General features: G+C 43.7%; 1 long non-coding RNA gene across 1 annotated transcript in view; it reads right to left on the reverse strand.

The window, feature by feature from the left end:
- LOC116277714 (uncharacterized) overlaps nucleotides 1–17,939 on the reverse strand; it is a 170,771-nt gene extending 152,832 nt beyond the window's left edge. Inside the window, exons 1-2 of the long non-coding RNA XR_012066237.1 lie at nucleotides 17,801–17,939; nucleotides 6,908–6,941 (exon numbers count right to left, since the gene is read on the reverse strand). This is a non-coding gene — a long non-coding RNA (uncharacterized lncRNA). The remainder of the gene's footprint in view (nucleotides 1–6,907; nucleotides 6,942–17,800) is intronic.
- Between the last annotated feature and the right edge of the window lie 1,339 nt (nucleotides 17,940–19,278).

Genomic DNA, 19,278 nt, shown 5'->3' on the forward strand with positions numbered 1-19,278 from the left:
TATTCCAGGTTCTGTCTTGTTTTTCCTGTCATTAAATGTTCATTCTCTGCCTGAGTGCTTCCCATCCTCTTTGAACTCATAGGAAAGACTTAATTCGTGGAAGCCCTGTCTTGGCACCTATTCACATAATGTGTTGTTATCTAATCATTTCGTGTGTATTAGATATCAAGACTGTCTCCTTCATCAGAGCTGTGAACTCCTTAACCTGTACATCTCTTGAACATTGCACAGCATCTTGTAGTTATTCTGTAAATACTTGCTGATTTCTTTGTTGATTAACTGAAAATGGATTGCTATTTTGACATGATTTTGCCCCAACTGTAAAAGAGTGATGTCTTCTATTTATGGTTAACCTGCGTGCATTTGCAAGTCTTTAGATATACATTCCTAGTATGGCTTTACATTTTTTATAATAATGATGTGAAGTTTGATAACAGTAATCTTTCCTCTATGTCTATAAATAAATGAAGAAGAATTTTAAAATTCTTGTTGTTTAGCTGCAAGGAGGAATTTTACTCTACCTATGATCTCATAAATTTCTATCTTAACCAAAAAAGATTATTATGTATCAGTATACACAACTTAGGTTAAATTTGGGGCAATATAATTTTATTTCTTACTTGAAGAGACTTAAAAACGAACGTGGAGGTATTTAAGTAAAAAAGATTTTCTTTCTTTGGTGTTTTTCTCAGTGTTGTAAATTTTTGATAATCTAAAATTTTCAGCTGATTTATTTTTCCAATTAAAAGCTCATCATGACTACAGAAGGCTTACATTTGCTCAGAGAAAATGAACAAATATTTCAACAGCTGAACATATTTTTAAATGACCTATATATATATTAAACACATTTGTTTAACAATAGGTGGTATCAAAGAGCTACAATCTATTTTCAATACTGTTTGGGAAACTCAAATTTGCTACCTTAATTTTTATTTTCTAAAATTATCTTTTGTTTCTCAATGATAATTTTCTTCATGACCTGAATGAACAAAACTAAATATACTAAGACCCGTTCCGCTGCTACCGCTGCCTTGTCTGGTGTGGAAACATTTCTGGCCCTCTCTTCCGTTAGCGGGAATGCTTCTTACCAGGCAGTGACCACGGATTTGGCCCCTCTCTGAGCTTTCACTCGCAGTGCCCCTGGGGCCGCTTTAGCCTGTCAGACCTTCCTGCGATAAGACAATCACTGGCACCAGCCCTCCAGCCGGAACAGCTCCCCCGGCAGGTGCCCTGCATGCGGGCTTTTCGCACTAACAGTGGGGCATTAGAATAGGGCAAAGTTTTTTTAAGCTTTAAAGTAGTTATTCACGAAAAGTAAATAAAAACGTCTCTGGCCATAGCCCACTTCTTTTATGGCTACTAAGGTTTTCTTTAACTTTCTTTCAAACATGTGTAATGATGCCCTTAATTCAGCTATAGCAGTCATTACCCACGGCCAAACTCTCCCACATGCCATTCATCTCTCTGCCCGTGTTATTTTGAAGCATACCCTAGACATCACATGTATTCATCCATAAGTATTTCAATGTACGGTTAAAACAGGTTTAATTTGGAATTGCACAACGGGAGCAGATAAGGCAGAACACCACAGTCTTGTCGGAGTTCAGGGGCTTTACACATCTTAACTTGGTTCTCACACACGCTTACTTAAAGCCAGTGTTGTTATGTATAAAACAGACGTCACACAAACACAAATAATCACCAGAGCAAGTGTTTAGATGCAGAGTAAATAAAGGCTGTTCGGCCCTGGAGGCACCTGTCCATTCTCTAGAGGCTGCGCCTTCTTACTTCAGCATTTCCCAGGCTGGTCTTTTTTTGGAATGCTTCTCTGCTTTTGACCTGGTTTAGATTAATTTTTGCCTCCAAGACGCTGACCAGCACTTTTCTTTCCTTGTTGTCCCTTCATATTCTCTCTCTCTCTGTCCTGCCTCCCCTCCCTTTCTGTCTCTTTGATGATAAGTGAACAGCCTGATGATTTAGATAAATGTATACACACCTGTAACCCACCCGCACCCATAAAGGTACGGGGCACCAAGAAAAGTCCCTGGTGTCCCTTTCTAGTAAATCCTTGCCCACCTCCTCCACCTGGAGATAATCACTGTTTCAATACCTGTGCCAATAGTTTACATTGGTCTCTTATAGAAATTTCTATAGATGGAATTACATGGTATATATGTGTGTGTGTGTGTGTGTGTGTGTATTTGTGTCTCTTTTTTAGTCCAGCATTATGTGTGTGAGATTTATCACAGCCAGTGTCATTGTGTGTATGCAGAGTTTGTTCCTTTTTATTGCTGAGTTTAGCCCACTGCATGAATATATCACAATTTGGGTATTCACTCCCTTATTGACAGACACTGGGTTTTTTACAATGTTTAACTATTAGGAATGAAGCTGTTATGAATATTTTTGTACAAGCATCTAGATTTTCATCTGTTGAATAAATATGTCTGATCAGTGGTTGGTTGGTTGGTTGGTTGGTTGGTTTTTGATGTATATTTTCATTTCTCTTCGGTAAATTTTTGGTACGTCATGGGGGCCATCCATTTTATTTATCCATTCAAAAAATCAGCTTTTAGTTTTATTAATTGTTTCTTTTGGGGTCATATTGTTTTCTTTTTTATTGCATTCCCTCTTTATTTCTTCTTTTTGCTTATTAGAGCTTTAATTTACTATTTTTTCTAGTTTCTTAGTGTAAACATATCATTAACATAAGACCTTTCTTCTTTCCCGGTGTTAGAGTTTAGTGTGATCATTTTGTCTCTAAGCCCTGCTTTACCTGAATTTCACTGTTACATACCGCTTTTCATTTATATTCAGTTAATTTTTTTTCTAATTTTCCCAGTGATATCTTTTTTGATCGCTTTTATTTAGAAGTGGATTTTAATGTCCCTACGTTGAGGGGTGTTTCCAGACATCGTTCTGTTGTTGATTCCTTAATTCCATTGTGGACAGAAAACATAGTTTGAATGATTTCCATCCTTTTAAATTTACTGAGGTTTATTTTATGGTCCAAAATATGTTCTATCCTAATAAATAATCTGTGTTCACTTGAAAATAATTCATTTTCTTCTGTTACTGACAGAAGTGTTTTATAAACTACATTTAGGGCAAATTGAGAATATTTTTAGAGTCTTCTATATGCTGATTTTCTATCTATTTGTTCTATCAATTATTGAGAGAGGGGTATTGATACCTCCAATTATAATAATTGTATTAGTTATTTATTGCTGCATAGCAAATTACCCCTAAAATTAGTGGCTTAAAACAGCCACACATGTCTATTATCTCAGAGTTTTCAGTTGCCTATCTTTAGACTTTCTCTGAATCTTTGGTATTCATCATTTTGGCTGTGATGTACTGATGAGTGTTTTCCTTCATATCTTTACTGTTTTGGGTTTTCTGAGAATCTGGAAACTATTAAAAAAAATCTGTATCTATATCTATATCTATATATATATATCTTACCAAATTTTAGAACTATTCAACCTTTATGTAGTCAAATATTATTTCTGCCCCATTCTCATACTCCTTGACTAATTAACTTTAATTACATGCATATTAAACCTTATTGTCCAACAGAACTCGCTTCTTTCTGGTGGTTATTCCCTCACTTTCCAAAAGCTGTAGTCCCCTTGAAGTCTGTCCTTTGTTTCTTTTTCACCCCAGCTTTATTGAGAGAGCACTGACATGTAACACTGTGTAAGCTTAAGGTGTACATGTGATGCTTTGATACATTCACATATTATAAAACAATTAACACCATAGCATTAGCTAACCCCTCCCTCATGTCATAGAATTATTATTTCTGCTTTGTGATCAGAAGGCTTAAGATCTGTCCTTTGTTTCTGAGGGTCAGAAAATCTGCAGGTGTTCTGTAGGAATTTCATCCAGAAGCATTCTTTCAGGCAAAGAACTGTAGAAGTGGTAAAAGCGTCTGCATGATTCCTTTTCACAAATACTAACCTCCTCCAACATCCACCTGCTGTTCTCCACCTTCCAGTGCCATCAGGTGGCTGTTTGGTTGAGTAGGCAACCGTTGCAGGCACAGTACGTGTTGACTGAAGCCTGTGAACTCTGTAACCACACGCTCACTTTGCCCCGGGACTGCCACCCCAGGACCGTGTAAAGCAAGGGAAGAGTTCCAATATGCACGAGTTTCAGTGAGCACGTAGTGTGCACTCTGAGGACTGCCTGTGTTTTGTTCAGAGCCTGTGTTGTTATCTGGAGGTTGGTTGTTCTGGTTGGATCTTTGTTGTCCACACCAGAAGAGCAACCTCTCTCCTGAGAGTTTTTTTTAAATCATGGTCTTATGCTTATTTCCTTCATAGCACTTTTCATAATTTATAATTATTTAATTTATGTCTGTTTGCTTACTTATTTTCACACTGTGCTGTTAAAATTGTATGACAAACAGGAGGCATAATGAGATAGGCATTGAATGAAGGAATGACATCTTCCATGATGGTAAAACACAGGTTGCAAAACAGTTTCAATTATAGTCCCAAGATTCTTTTAGGGACCACAATCAAATAAACAGTATCATCAGAGAAACCCAGACAAGATCTCCATGTATGTTTAAGATCTAAGTTAGGCATTATTGGATATTGTACTAACAAGATATTTGTAAGATATTTCCTTAATAGTGTCTAACTGGGGAAATGCCTGGAAGTGTTAATAGTTTATAATCAAGCTGTTTTAAACATATAGAATTTTATAAGTTATTAAATGACTGAAAAGCTATGTATTTATAGTTTTTATGGCTGTGACAGATCACAATAATACCATATTTATGTGGTTAGAGAACAGGTCTCAAGCTTAACATTTGAGAGACCCTGGTGCTTTATGAAAAACATCTAGCATGGTACTCAGCACAGAGAGATGCTCAAGAAACAGTTTATTTCCTTTTAACTCCCCCTTCTCTTCTTCCTACCAAATCAAACAGGTACTCTTTTCAGTCAGTTCAGTGTACTTGTTTACAAGCATCATTGCAACCCTGTATTTTTCAAAAGCTTAGTGAAGCTTAGGCAAGCAATAGTCCTTTGTGTATGACTTAAAGCAATTCCTACAGCAAAGCTGTAGAAGAATGGAACATTTGTTGCAAAATGCATAAGAACATATGTGTCTTCCATACAGCTCCCCAAATGCACTTTGTGCCCTGGTGAAAGAAGCAGCAGATAATGGAGAAAGTTGGTTGAAATTTTTGCACTGAATTTCTCCTGGTGCTCCTTGGCTAGAGTAAGTGGAGGAGGGTCCCATGAATGGGCTATACCACACTTAGAGGAATCTAATTCAAGCTACAGGGTTATAGATCTCCTTTTAACTAAGCATATGACATTAGGGCAGATGACATCATAAAATGTGATTAGCTGAAGACAAGGCAGATGTGGGATCTCTGTAGGTGGCTGATGCAAATTTCCTCACTCACAGGGTGTAGATCCAGTAGGATTGTGTATCAGTGCTTCTCAAACTTTAATATGCATAGGAATCACCTGTGGATCTTGTTAAACTGAAGATTCTAATTCAGTGGTTCTGCGTGGAGTCTAAGAGGCTGTATTTCTAACAAGATTCCCAGTTATGCTGAGGCTGCTGATCTGAGGACAACACTTTGACCTGCTAGAGTCTACCATTGACTTGCTGTGCCAACCAAAATGGGGCTTAGAATATTTGTTCCTATTCCCTCCCTTTTTAGACTGTGATTACTACAATAAGAACCCATTAAGCTTCCTGGATTAAAAAAAAGCTTAGTGTAAAATAAATTCTAGACATTATCAATTACATCATCCCATGATTTTAGATGTTCTTGGCAAGAGTTCTTTCTGGCACATTGTTTAGTACACCTGTTTTCCCAAGATTTAGGGTTTGCATGTAATAAAATGCACTAACTAAAAGATAGCTCAGCTATCATTCCAATTTCTTATTTTGCAGGTGAGGAGACTAAGGCTAGATTACTTACTTACGTGTTTTGAGCCTCTTTAACAATGCCAAAAAACTAACATATGCTGATTTGGAAGCAGATCACATTGTGGTTTTACTTACAAAAGTTACTAAATAATGGCTTTGATTGTGATTTAAGCAACAAGTTTATAAAACAGAATTATTTTCTCACCGCCTTGAGCTACTCAGTTACTTTGACATTATGTAGACATAGTATACCCAGACACCTCTTTTGCCCGGAAAACTAACACTTGACATGTTGTTGGAGGTATTAAGTGGGAGCATCCACTTAAATGGTAACGATTTCCCTTTCAGCATAAACATTCATTTTACTAAGTTAATCTCTGCCAAATCAGAAGACATTGCTTATAATGTTCTAGCAAAGCGCATACACAAAAGAGATGTAATTAAATGCAGAATTTAACCAATATGTTTGAATGTAATTTTAAAACATGGTAAATAAAAAGTAGCCAAGTCCTTTCAGTTTTCAAATGTGATGTTCAAGTTGAAACTTTAATATTTTAGCTGCTTATTTTTTTGGTGAAGCTTTTAAATTAAAATGGATGCACCCCTGACCTCTCACCTCGTCCTGCAGTTTCCACAGCACACAGCACATTTCCTCACATATATATATACTTGTGTTTTGAATGAAAAGTCTTTAAACTGAACTCACATTTTCTCTTTTTTCTATATGCTTTCCATGTTGAAGTAAGTGGAAATATAATTCTCCTCACATTAAATTGGAATTGTCTTAGAACACTTTCTTCTCAGTTTCACTGATTCTGTTTTCCAAATGCTTCTGTTACTCAGTGACTCTTAGTGACATCACCCTTCTCAAGCCATCATAGCTCACACCTATTTTAGGAAACATGCCCTCTATTGATTTTTCTTCTTTCAGCCTCGCTCCCCTTTAATCCATCCCTAAGTGTTAACACCAGATCATTCCTTTTAAAACTATGATTAGGCTTACCTTAACCTGGATCCTTACAGCAGCGCTCCATTATCTGCAGAATAAAATACAAATTCTTTAGGCCAGTATTCAAGGCTCTTTGTAATCCAAGCTCCAGTCTACCTTTTATGATTTACATTATACTAATCCCAACATAAACCCTCTACTGTAGTCAAATTGCTTGACTTTCTGTCTCCCAAACATGCCATATACTTTCCAGCCATCATGTCTTTTGCCACTTCCCTGGCCTGGTAGGCATTCCCTTCCCTTCTATTCCCATGAAGAGAAACTGAAGTGAAAATGACAATTTGGGAAAGGTAAGAAGCATTAGAGTTGATGGAGTTCAACCTCTCACTGCTTCCGCTATTTTAAGAAACTAAAAACCACAAAAATGCAGGTTCATGCTTATTAATATCTAATGAGCACTATGCTAATCATTGTATAAGTTGGTTAGTTTTTTAATCATGTGGTTCATTTCATATCTACCATACCGCCTGAGTTTTTGATAAATTTTTTTTGTAAAGACCAAAACTCTACTAAGTTTGATCATCATAAACTATCCTGAGGAAGTTCAAATGAAGCCAAATTCCCTACATGTCCTATGGAGCAGTTAATGACATCCGAACTGATGTCATATCATGAAAAAAAATCTGAACTGATTTTTCATTGAATCTAAAATTTTTCTGGTCCTAAGAAAGGGGTGCTCACACTTTATGCCTCACTAATATCAGGATAAGTCTAGTAAAAATTCAGAAGCTGGACTTTAAGTAGCATTTAAAAAGTTCTCAAACTTTATTAGTGTGTGTGTAGGTGGGGTGGTGTGTGGAAGCAGAAACTGGCTGATTATAAAAAGCAAATTAACTAATATTTAGTTGAGTATAGCCCTTAATGGGGGATGATAGTGAAAGAGATTTTTCTCTATACTGAGAATAAATGAACCGTGCCACTTACAAGTTAACATTCCTAAGATTAAGAATTAAAACACAGTGGGGTGGATATAGCTCAGTGGTAGAGCACATGCTTAGCGTGCATGAGGTTCTGGGTTCAATCCCCAGTACCTCCATTTATAAAAATGGGGGAGAAAAAAGAGTGAAAACATATTCTGCAGTGACCTTGAAATAATGTATTGCGGATGACTTTATTGGTTGCACAATATTTCGTTGGGCATGTAGCACCACCAGAGTGAATCAGCAACAGGCATTCATGATGATCTGCTATAACCTGAGGTTTGGAGGGCTATGATTTACCAGACAACCTACGTACTGTGATTTCAATTTTAAATGCATAATAACTGCAGATATTTGATAATAACCTGTTCTGGTTTATGGAGGTAATATTTTCAGTTGACAAAGAATAATAAATTGGTGTATAAATTTTCTAAAAGTGAAGCACACCAATCCAAAGGCATCTTCAGGAAACTGTCTGTCTCAGAAAGTGCCAGCACAGGCGAGAACAAGACGTCACCTCCTCACCAAGGCAGTGGTATGATATACACCCCAGAGCTTCGAATCAGGAAGGGAAACCGGGGACAGGGGATGGTAAGACTATGAAATCTTTATTGACTGGGTGAGTTCACTTGGAAATGACTAAGGCTGCACATGCTGTCACCAAGTCAAACGGTGTCTCAACAGATGTGTAGTTTTAGGAAAGTAAAAGATACTTTTATGCCCACTTGAATTCATGGCTTGCGCTGTAAGCAGTCATGGTCTCAGGCTGAAGTCTACCAACAGTAAAGCAGATGCTGCCCAACTCTGTTTTCTACAGAGACTGTCCAATCAGCCAGTGCTGACTGAGTGCCAGAGTCAGTTTGCTGTGGGTAATTCACTTGCCATATAAGTGCATTGTTATGAACTGTTGTTTAGTTTGGATCCAGAATTCTAGAATTAATGATGACTACGACCTTCAGCAACCAGTTAAAAGAATGTTCACAGCAGCTTTATTCATAATGGACAAAAATTCCAAACAACCCAAAAATTCAAGAACAGGAGAATGCATAAACAAACACAATGGAATACTACTCAGCAATAAAAAAGAATAAACTGACCTGTCTCCGATCCAACATCTAAAGAGCTTGGAAGTTACTACTACCTCTGTTCTTATATATTAAAACAAATAAAACAACAAAAAACCAGAACAAATTGAAAAGCAATGACTTTTCCTGAATCCTATCAGATTGTTGAGGTTGCAGGGCAGATCATCACCATGAAATCTGAAGACACAGGCAATAAAGAGAATCACAGCCAAGATGTACTCATGTGGGACAGAAGCCACTGGAGCTATACACTCACTGGAAGATTTAAATGGAGAATTTGATGAGTTGTTTAGAGGCCGAATGTAGACTTGTGTGAGAGTGAGAAATTCTTGAGGGTTCATAGTGGGGGAGACTCCCCCAACACTTTTACGGGTATTACTTCCAGTAACCCTTCAAGGTTCTTATGCTGAAGATTCAAGAAAGATCTTTTCGTGGAGATGTACTTATGAAGGTCACAGCCTGGAGACATATGCCCACAGATTTAACAACTTAGATGAAGTGGACCATTTTGGGGGAAGACACAAATTACTAAAACACACACAAGAAAAATTTGATAATTTGAATAGGTCTGTATCTATTAAAAGAAGTTGAATCAATAATTAGTAACTTTCTGGGAAGAAAAGCACCTAGCTCAGATGGTTTCACTAGTGAATTCCACTGAGCATTTAAAGAAGAAATGATACCCAGTCAAATTCTGGCTCCTTTGAATAAATATTTTCCCAGGTCAGTGTTTGATTTTTGTTCTGACCTCAGAAGATCTCCTCCAAGGTGTCCTATTTCTTCTTTTCTCCCCAAAACTAGCTAGTCTGTGCTATAGCCTCTGTCTTGAATATCCTTCCAATGTCTGGTCACCACAACCTCCATTTCTCTTCTAAGGGCCTTTAGGCTTGAACTTCTTCCCTCTGCTGCAAATAAAGTCAGTTCCTTTCAGAAGAGTTTAAGAGCTGTTTTATGGCCCATTTCTCCCCCAGGCACAGGGTATTCATGTTTGTTCAGTAAGTTAACCTGCAGTCTCATTATGGTTTAAAATATAATCACTTACCATCCCCTCCCCTCAAAACACCCACACATCACTTGCCCACAGCAACTTTACCCCTATGTACCCAAGAGAAGTGAAAATATATGTCCACTTAAGAACTTAAATGAATGTTCATTGCAGAATCATTCACAACAGACAAAAACTGGAGACATTCCAAATGTCCATAATCCAGTGAAGCATCCAATTAATTACTGTTTGATGACAAAAAGCAACATAACTACTTGTCCTAGCAATAACATGGACGAATCTCAAAGTATTATAAGAAAACACTAGATAAAAAACTTTTTGGAATGATGAAAATGTTCTAAAACTGTGGTGATGAATGCACAACTCTGTAAATCTGCAGTGAACTGAACATTTACATTTTATACTATGTTGATATAGTTGTCTTAAAGTAGAAAACAAGGGACAGCCTCCTGTTGCTTGCTGTTTGGTCAATTTTTTAAAACTCAGTATGGTATAAAGAGAGGGATGAGCATTTTAAAGGACCTTGTAACATGAATTAATGAAGTCCAAACTGCAAGATGTGGGACCCCGAGAGTTAGCAGCTGCTGCAGTCTCAAACTCTCCCCCTAAGCCCAGCCCCTCCAGCCTGCCTTAAAGGCAATTCTCAGAGTCTGCACTGGACCCCACCACCAGCAACCCCCCAGCACCCGGGCAGGAGGCTCTGGGAGGACCTGGGCTTGGAGACACAAACCCATCAGTGCCAGCACTAAATGCAAAGCACAGCGAAAAAGTTTGAAATTTGTGTAGAAGATTCTGACTGGCTGAAAAAGAAACTTTCTTTTCTGGGTTAGGATGTGCCATCAACTTTTTTATTTCTCAACCACAGCTTTATGTCTTACAACAGACTATGTAATTCTTAAATAGGGGGGACAATCATGTTTCAGCTTCAAAGTCTCAAAATTATTTTATGGGACATATGTAACAAAAAGAAAAGGATCTGCTAACTCCAAGAACTGCTCAGAGATCGTTTAATCTTCCTTTAATAACAATAAAAAGAGTAACTTACTTTAAAAATAGGTTTGTGCATGAGCCACCTCTATCAGTTTTCCAAAGGCAGAAAAATAGGCAGTCACTTAAAATTAAATGATTTATGAATAAACTCTGGGGAAAAAAAAAAAGTATCTTAGACCTGTGTCTGTGGTAAGTGCTATAACAAAGAGAAATAAAAGGAAACTCACTAGAAGGAACCTAAAGCCAAGGCCTAACCAAGCCTTCTTAGTCCTCCCTCCAAGCCAGGCATCCACTGACCACGAGCTGCCTGGGGACCTGGTGTTTTGTTCACTGAAGCAGCTGAACAGCTAGTCTGTGTACTAGTACACACAGACAACACTTGCTGAATTAATTAGTAACTGGGAAGCCCAGGTGGAGTTAAGTTTGCAGCTCTGTCCAGAATGATCTTATATCAGTGTTTTCACACAGTGACACAGTAATCTATTTCCTTATCAGTCTGTCTCCAACAGGCTCTGCAGCATCCCTCAGGGAGGGCGGGAACATGGACCAGGGCCTGGCAGAGAAGATTCTCTGACTGTTAAATCTCACCAGGAGAGGGGGCTGCCCTAACCCACACAACTGTGGGACCCAAGTCTAGCAGTCTCACTTTCACGGACTCTGCTTTGCACTCCAGGACGATGTCCAAGAGACTGAGGTGACGGAGGACCCTGGCTCTGCCAGGCCCACTCACTTCCAGGCAGTAATGACCAGAGCACTAGCCCGAGGCTAAGGGCTCAGCGCTCACCTACATGTTTCACCCAATCCCCCCAGCCCTGAGGTGGGTATCACTACCCTCTCTCTATAGGACAGAAAAACAAGCTCAGGTCACAGACAGGTGTCCAGAGCACAGACTCTTACTTACTCTACTGTACAGACTCCAGCCACGGATCAGAACATGGGCCTCAGATAATCTGCTCTGAAGTCACTCAGTGGGTGGTGGGTTCCTGGGTGTTTACTGTTAGGCTGCATGGCTCACACATTATATATGTATCCAATATTCAATAGATTGTAAAGAATGCCACCCCTACACCGCCAGAGACAGGAAGGCAGAAGAGCCCTAAAAGCGACCCAAAGCCCCTCTCCTGCCTAAACGACTTTGCCCTCCCCTCCTTTCCTCCCCACCAGCACCCAACAGCAGGCCTCCGCCCAGCACAAGAAGAGCAGGGGAAGCAGCACGGAGAACTACCCTAGTCAGTCAGAGGTCAGCGGGAGACAGCTCCTAACCACCCCCACTTCACTGCGCCACCCTAGAGAGGTCCAGCCTTATCACATGACTCCATCTGGGCCTCAGGTGCCGGGACCAGTGGTGCACACTGGCCCAAGCTGGATCAGATTCTCTCCCCAAGGGGTCAGGGTGCTCTGGGCAGCTAGGGGCAGTGCTCTTCTGCCAAGTGCACAGGGATGTGGTAAAAGTGAAGAGAGGAAAAAAACAAAAAAACAGCTGTGCAGAGATGCAGGATGCAAGAAGATTTTGTAAATGTAAAGAGGGAGGGGAGTAGCTGCCTTGGTCTAGTTTTTAGTTCCTGGTTACATCCATACCTGAAGCTTTAACTGCTCTTCCTGTCCCTGCAACACCATGCGAAATATCCCTGGATCTTAATCACAGACTCCCCGATTTCTACAGCCCATTTTCTACAAGTCGTGCCCGAAATGCTTTAGCACCCTTCCCCACCTTTCACCCAGCTAGCTCCACGTCATTCTCCATGTCCCAGCTTAAACAGCACTTCCTCCAGGAAACCCTACCCTCCCAGACTACTCTTCAAATCTTTGCTCTACTTTCGATGGGTACAGAAGGGAGCACTCTGCACCTCGTCATCTACTGAGTAAACGGGATTACTTTCCTGTTAGGCTGTAAACACCAAAGTGTAAAAACCACTTCAATCCTACCGCTTAGCACGTAAGTCAGGTACACGCTCAGTAACGTTACCAAGTGAATGAAGATCAAGAAACTGGTGGAGAATGTAGGAGTGAGAAGGATAAACACTGATGAACACCCTTCTGATAAAAATGAAGCTGCTTTGACCCTACCTCCGTCACCCCTTCCAAGTTTCTGGTTCCTCTCTCTTCTATCTCCACAACAGGCCCAAGTTGGTCACGACAATCATCATTTTATACTTTGGTGCTAACACATTCAGGAACCCGAACTGCAGGAAGTACGTTTCCAGGTAACTCGCTCTAATAGAGGAAAGTCTAAAGTAGTTCAGGAAAAAAAAAATTTACACGTTTTGAGGTCTAGACAAATCTCAGTTCTGCTGCACATTTACTGGCTGTGAACCCTAGACAAGGCACCTGCAACCTGGTTTCCTTATCTGTAAGGTAAAAAATAATAATAATAATAATACCTCAAAGATGAGGATGAAATGACCCTGAAACCACAGCACCTAAGGCAAGCTTGCAACTGTTAGATGGTCTGCACCCCACCCCCAGCTCCTACCAGCCACGGACGGGTTCAGAGCCCAGAGCCTGCCCTAAGACTGCGCATCTAAGAGGGACCTTGGAGAACATCTATCCTGTTGGCTTTCAAAGGTATGGGAGCCCCAAGAAGTGAAAGAGAAAAGAGAAACAAAAAGGAAGAAAAAGCCTCTCAGGGTCAGGCGGGTGGGCGGGCACAGCAGGCTGGACGCGGGGTGGGGTACCTTGACATGTTTCTCGGGGAATCGGTTGTGCTCTACTTAGTAGGTACATTACTGCGAGCAAAGTCAGGAATAAACTATATATAGTTCCCGGAAAATTCAACTTGCCTGTTTTCCACAAAAATCTTTTTATTAATGCTTGAGAACTGAGAACATACAAATTAAATTCAGCAGAATGGCATATCAATTATAGTCAATTATAGCCACCACCAGGAGGAGCACATTATTAGGGATGTTACTAACATCAAAATGAATTTTGTTTGCATTTTACTTGCACTCAAAACTGTTTAGAAACTCTGGGTTTCCTGTTGCTCATGTAAGATGGTCTCCTCAAATCTTTGAGCTCCAAAAACCACACGAGACTTCTTTATTAAAAGTTACATTAACACTTAAACCAGCACAACTAGGAATCTAGTTTGGAGCGTCTGTACATGATTTGTACTACTGCTGGTCCTGCCTTTCAAACAGGTGCTACCAATACCCAGCAAAGTTCCAGAGAGGGATGGGCGGAGTGCTAGAGCCAAGAGAAATAAGGACAAGTTCATGGAGGAGATGAATCTCAGAATTCAGGACCTGCCTAGGGCCCAGTCTTTCTTGGGGACTGGCTGCTGGGAAACACTACTGGCATCTTAACAGGACGCTCCTCTGGTGCAGGGACTGACTGCTGCATGCACACTGCACGCGGGTCGTTTGGCACATCCACCTCCACCACAGACACCCCGAAGGCCAGTAACACCTCCAATCAATGTAACAACAAAAAGCGAAACAAAACCCACATACATTTCAAAATGGCCCTGGAGATGGGGAAGAAAAATCACACCCACTGAGTACCCTTAAATAAGCAGAAAGAAGAGAGAACAAGCACAGTGGGGAGGAAGTCAAAGACAGATGAGGGAAACACAAAATTTAAAGAGGAACCAGCAGAAAAAAAGGCATCCTTCAATGACCTTCACCTACCAGGTCAAGTCCCAGCTCCTTAGAAAACAAAGTCCTTCAGGACTCGGCCCCACCCATCCCAGCTGCCTCCCCTCCAGTCTTCTCCCCAAGGTGCCTCCCACACCCTCTCTTCCCAGACAACTCCTGCTTTTCCTGACCACATGTGCGGCACTCAGACCTCTGTGCCCTGGCATGTGAACTCTTGTCTACCTGGAATGCACGTCTCAAGGCAAACTCCCAGTCATACATCCACACCCAACGCCAAGGTTTGTGAAGCCAGACACACCAGCCCGGCCTTCTGCCCCCACAGCACTCCCCATGGGCATTCCATACTTCCGCCCAACTGCACCCCACTGTCTGGACCAGCAGCTACTGAAGGGCAGGCGCCCCTTGAGTCCTCGCAGAGAACTGCTGTTCAATGAATTCTAAGTGAATGACCTTGCATGAAACGTTCCGTAAAAGGCTAAAAAAGCAAATCACAAAGAAAGCAGACAATAGATATTTTCTATTATTGAAAGCATGTATTTTCTAAACTCTGATCTTTGGTTTAGTATCACTTAGGAACCAGAAAGAGATGCTCTACCACTTCCTAGTTGGGTATCTGTGGGTAAATGAATTAACCTCGCTGTGTCTCAAATTTCCATTTTACTGGAAGGAACCACCCCTTGCAGGGTGGATAAGAGGACTAATTAATATCTGCCTAAAAGAAAAAGTAGCAGAAAGTGTTGACTAAACGGCAGTTCTCACTAGCCTGCCGCAATTACAGAGACCTTAACAGGACAGGACACTACCATCAGGAACGTGAGCACAACGAAATTTTGGTTAAAACTATGTTTTTTGGAGAGCTGGAAGTCAACAAATCCAACAGCTTGTCCTCCAGCTGTGCTGTGCTCTCTACAATCCTCAGTACCGATTCCTAGTTAGCACTATGTCCCCAGGCTCCTCTGACAATGTGGACTCTCAGGTCTCTGCTCTCTGACGACACCTCTTCCTCCTCCTCTGTAGCTAGCCCACTCTGGACACCTCAAGTCAGGCATTCCTTCAGCTCAGCTCACACATTTCTTTCTCATCTTGTCCCTTCTCAAGGCTTCAATTAAGATCTCTACGGAGATGACCTGACTTCTCAGTCACATTCAGAAAATGTTTCCAAGCTGAATTTATCCAACATATCTACCTTAATTATATCATGAACCATACAACTTCAGCTTCTCTCTTTCATATCATTTTTTTTTCCTTTTCTCCTGAGTCTTATACAACTCACCAATCCTCAGCTTCCTCTTCTTTGCCCACCCCTTAAAACTACTTCCTTGTCAAGTTTTCTTCTTTGCTCTTTCTGTTCTGTCTCACTGGTTCTTAAACTCTCTGGGACAATGAATGCTTTGAAAATGTACTGCATACTATGGATTATTTACTAAAACGATAAACACAAAGAATATATGCATGCAATTTCACCTAACCAATGATCTCAAATAAGAACCTGTGTTCATTCACATCAGACTACCACTTGAACTAATTTTCATCTCCAGATGCTAAATCCCTTTATTTTCAGGACGCCTTCCAGAGATAGTCTAAAGGGCCTCATAAACCAGCATCATGAACTTAACGAGTCCAAACCAGAACTCAGTATTTCTCCTTAACAAACCTCTTCTGCCTACACTATTCCTTCCACCATCCCCCCAGGCTGCAAGCCTTGGAATTAACAACCTTCCCCATATCACATCACCACGTCCTGTCTCAGAATCTCTCCTAAATCCCAATCCCACCTCTTCAGCCTCTTACCCTGTAAGACCTCATCATCCTTTGCTTCATCCCATACCTGCCATGATGAAAAGTCCACCACTCGTCTGACAAGAGCCCCTTACTGACTCTAGCACCTTCATCTCTCACGCCACTACGTAACTCCACCTCTAGAAGGTCACACAATCTGATTCTTCACCTCAGTTTTCTCCTCTTATTTCCACCATTTTATCTAGATTCTCCAAATACCTGAAAAACTTATCGGGCGCCTGCCCCTTTTCAATTACTCTGATGGTTCTGCATTGCAGAAATATAAAATTGAACTCTCTTCTGCCTACAGAGTCCTCCACATTTCCCACCTACTCCCTTTTCCAGGATTGGATTCCACAGCTTCAATTGTGACTTGTACCTAATGGCTTTCTATCAAAACCACACCCACTGGGAAAGGCTCACTTCAAACTCTACTCTTTATATCCTATACGTAATGATTAGGAAAAGACATTGTATAAAAAAGGCCAAACTCATAAAGAACAGATTCAGAAAATAAATCACACACTCTTCATCAAAACATTTACGTCTTTCGAGAACATTAAGCTTTAAAAAGGAACGGCTCCACAAGTACCCATCAGCACAAAATAGCCGGTTCTAATAAAAAACAACGCTGTCTCACCCCATTCGACGAACGCTTCTGAGGGATCTGGAGCCAGACAAGGGAGCCTGCATGCGCTCCTGCAAGAACTCCTTCGGGGCCGCATACACACTGAGCACTAAAGCAGCAACTGGAAGAGTCCAGTCACTGTGCTAAAACGTCTGGATGCCTTTATGCTAGTACCGGAGCTCACGCGCGGTAAAAGGGGAAAAAAGTCCAATTAGGCCCAACTCCAAATGACCCCTGAAGAAATCAAGACAGGAATGCCGGCTTATCCTTCCTGAAACGCGAACGGTACCACACCAACACCCATTAAGAAACCTCAAGATTCAAACACTCCACGCCAACACTGGTGCCGCTCATGCTGCTTAGAAAGGCTGCGCAGGAGAGCAGCCCTGGCAGCACGGAAGGGGCTGAAGCAAAGCCGGCCGCGGCAAACGCAGGCGAGGGGGACAAACAAGATGACGATTTCGGGGCTGTGCACACACGCCGCTGCCGACCGCTTTCCAGACCACGGCCCCGCCTCGAGCATCCTGAAGGACTTCGCGGCTTCACAGTCCCGACGTCAAGGGAAGGCCGCGAGGGGAGCGCCCGGGGGTCGGGGCCCTGTTACCGTCCTGCGGGTCCCTGGCGGCCAGGGTCCCGGCCTCCACCTCCACTCCCCGCGCCCAGCGAGGGCCGGCCGGGAAGCGCCCCGAGCAACGCCCCAGCGCGAGCAGCCCGGCCCCGCCCGAGACCCCCGGTGCGCGGACGGCGGGGCAGCCCGCTGGGGTCCGGGCCGGGCTCGGGGCCGCGGCCCGGGCCGGGGGCCGACGCCGCAGCTGCGTCTGCCGAGGCCAGGCGGGGGGCCGCGCGGGCGGGCGCGGCCGGCCGGCGGGGCAGGGACACTCACCACACCACGCAGCTGGAGCCCTCGCCGAAGTACCAGGTTGCTGGAGCGCCGCCGACGTCGAACAGCTGCCCGCGGACCATCACACGGGGCCGCGTCCACCACCGCCATGTTGGCTGCCGGGCGGCCGCCGCTCGGCCCACGCCGCGCCTCCCAGAGGAACAGCGCCAGCGCCGCCGCCGCCGCCGCCGCCGCCGCCGCCCGGGAGAGCCCCAGAGCCGAGGCGCCCGCGAACCATCTCGGGGCCGCACCGCTGCCGCCGCCGCATTCGGCACGAAGCTCCGCGGCAGCCGCTCGGTCAGCGCCGCGCTTCCCGGAGGGACTTCGCTGCCGCCGCTGCAGCCGCTTCAGCTGCCTGGAGGGAGAAGGGCCGGCGCCGCTCGGGAGAACCGCAGAGACGTCTGCCCCTCGGAAAGGCTGCCGTGTGACTGCCTGGCAATCTGACCTTCGGGTGGGCGGAGGGAGGGCGCCGGGGCGTGGCCTGGAAGCGTGTGCGCGGATTGGCTGTCGTGTCTCTGGGGGCGGGTCTGGTGGCCCCTCGGATTTGTAGTCTTTTTGCCCATCAGGATTTTTTTTTTTGACGGGGGGGGTAGTGATTTCTTTTATTTTTACAGTGATCACCTATCAAATTGTTTTACTTTGATATTATAGCCCCAAACTGGAGTACAATTGGAGCCGCCCGCGAACCATCTCGGGGCCGCACCGCTGCCGCCGCCGCGTTCGGCACGAAGCTCCGCGGCAGCCGCTTGGCCCACGCCGCGCCTCCCAGAGGGACAGCGCCGCCGCCGCCGCCGCCGCCGCCGCCGCCGCCGCCGCCGCCGCCGCCCGGGAGAGCCCCAGAGCCGAGCCGCCGGCTGCTCGGACCGGCTGCCGCCTGCCTGCCTGCCTGCCTGCCTGCCTGCCTGCCCACCCGCCTACCTGAGGGACTGACCGAACGGGTGGGCGGAGGGAGGGGCGCGCGCCCCTTAGGGCGACAGGGGTGGGGCCAGGGAGCGCGCGCGGGCGGATTGGCTCCCATGGCCCGGGGGCGGGGCTGCGCGCTCAAGGCGGAGACACCTGTGTAAACTAGCCTTCACCCAAATTTGTCACCTCATAGAAAGGGAACAGTGCTTCCTAACAAATATGGCCCACTTCACAAGAACAGCTCGCCCAGCAGGGGCAGCATGGGGAGAGATGTCTGAATTTCCCACGTCTGGGTAGGAACTGGGATCAAGGCTAAGAGGAGTGGAAGCCTCAGTCACCCTCCTTGGGGGCTGGCAGAGACCCCAAGTTATCAGACCAAGGGAACTGACCCGCTCATAAGGCTGAGATGAGCGAACAATCCAGGCACAGGAGCCGAGCAGGGAAGCAGATCACGGCTGTCTCCCAGAACTCCCTTGTTCCCCTCCCAGTCTGCCCAGCCCTCCTCATAGAGTGTCCTGGCCCACCTCTCCAGCCCTTCCTCCTGACCCTACCTCAGACGTTCTAATCCTTCGTGGACA

The sequence above is a fragment of the Vicugna pacos genome, chromosome 32, assembly GCF_048564905.1.
Source record: "Vicugna pacos chromosome 32, VicPac4, whole genome shotgun sequence".
In the NCBI taxonomy this organism is placed as follows: Eukaryota; Metazoa; Chordata; class Mammalia; order Artiodactyla; family Camelidae; genus Vicugna; species Vicugna pacos.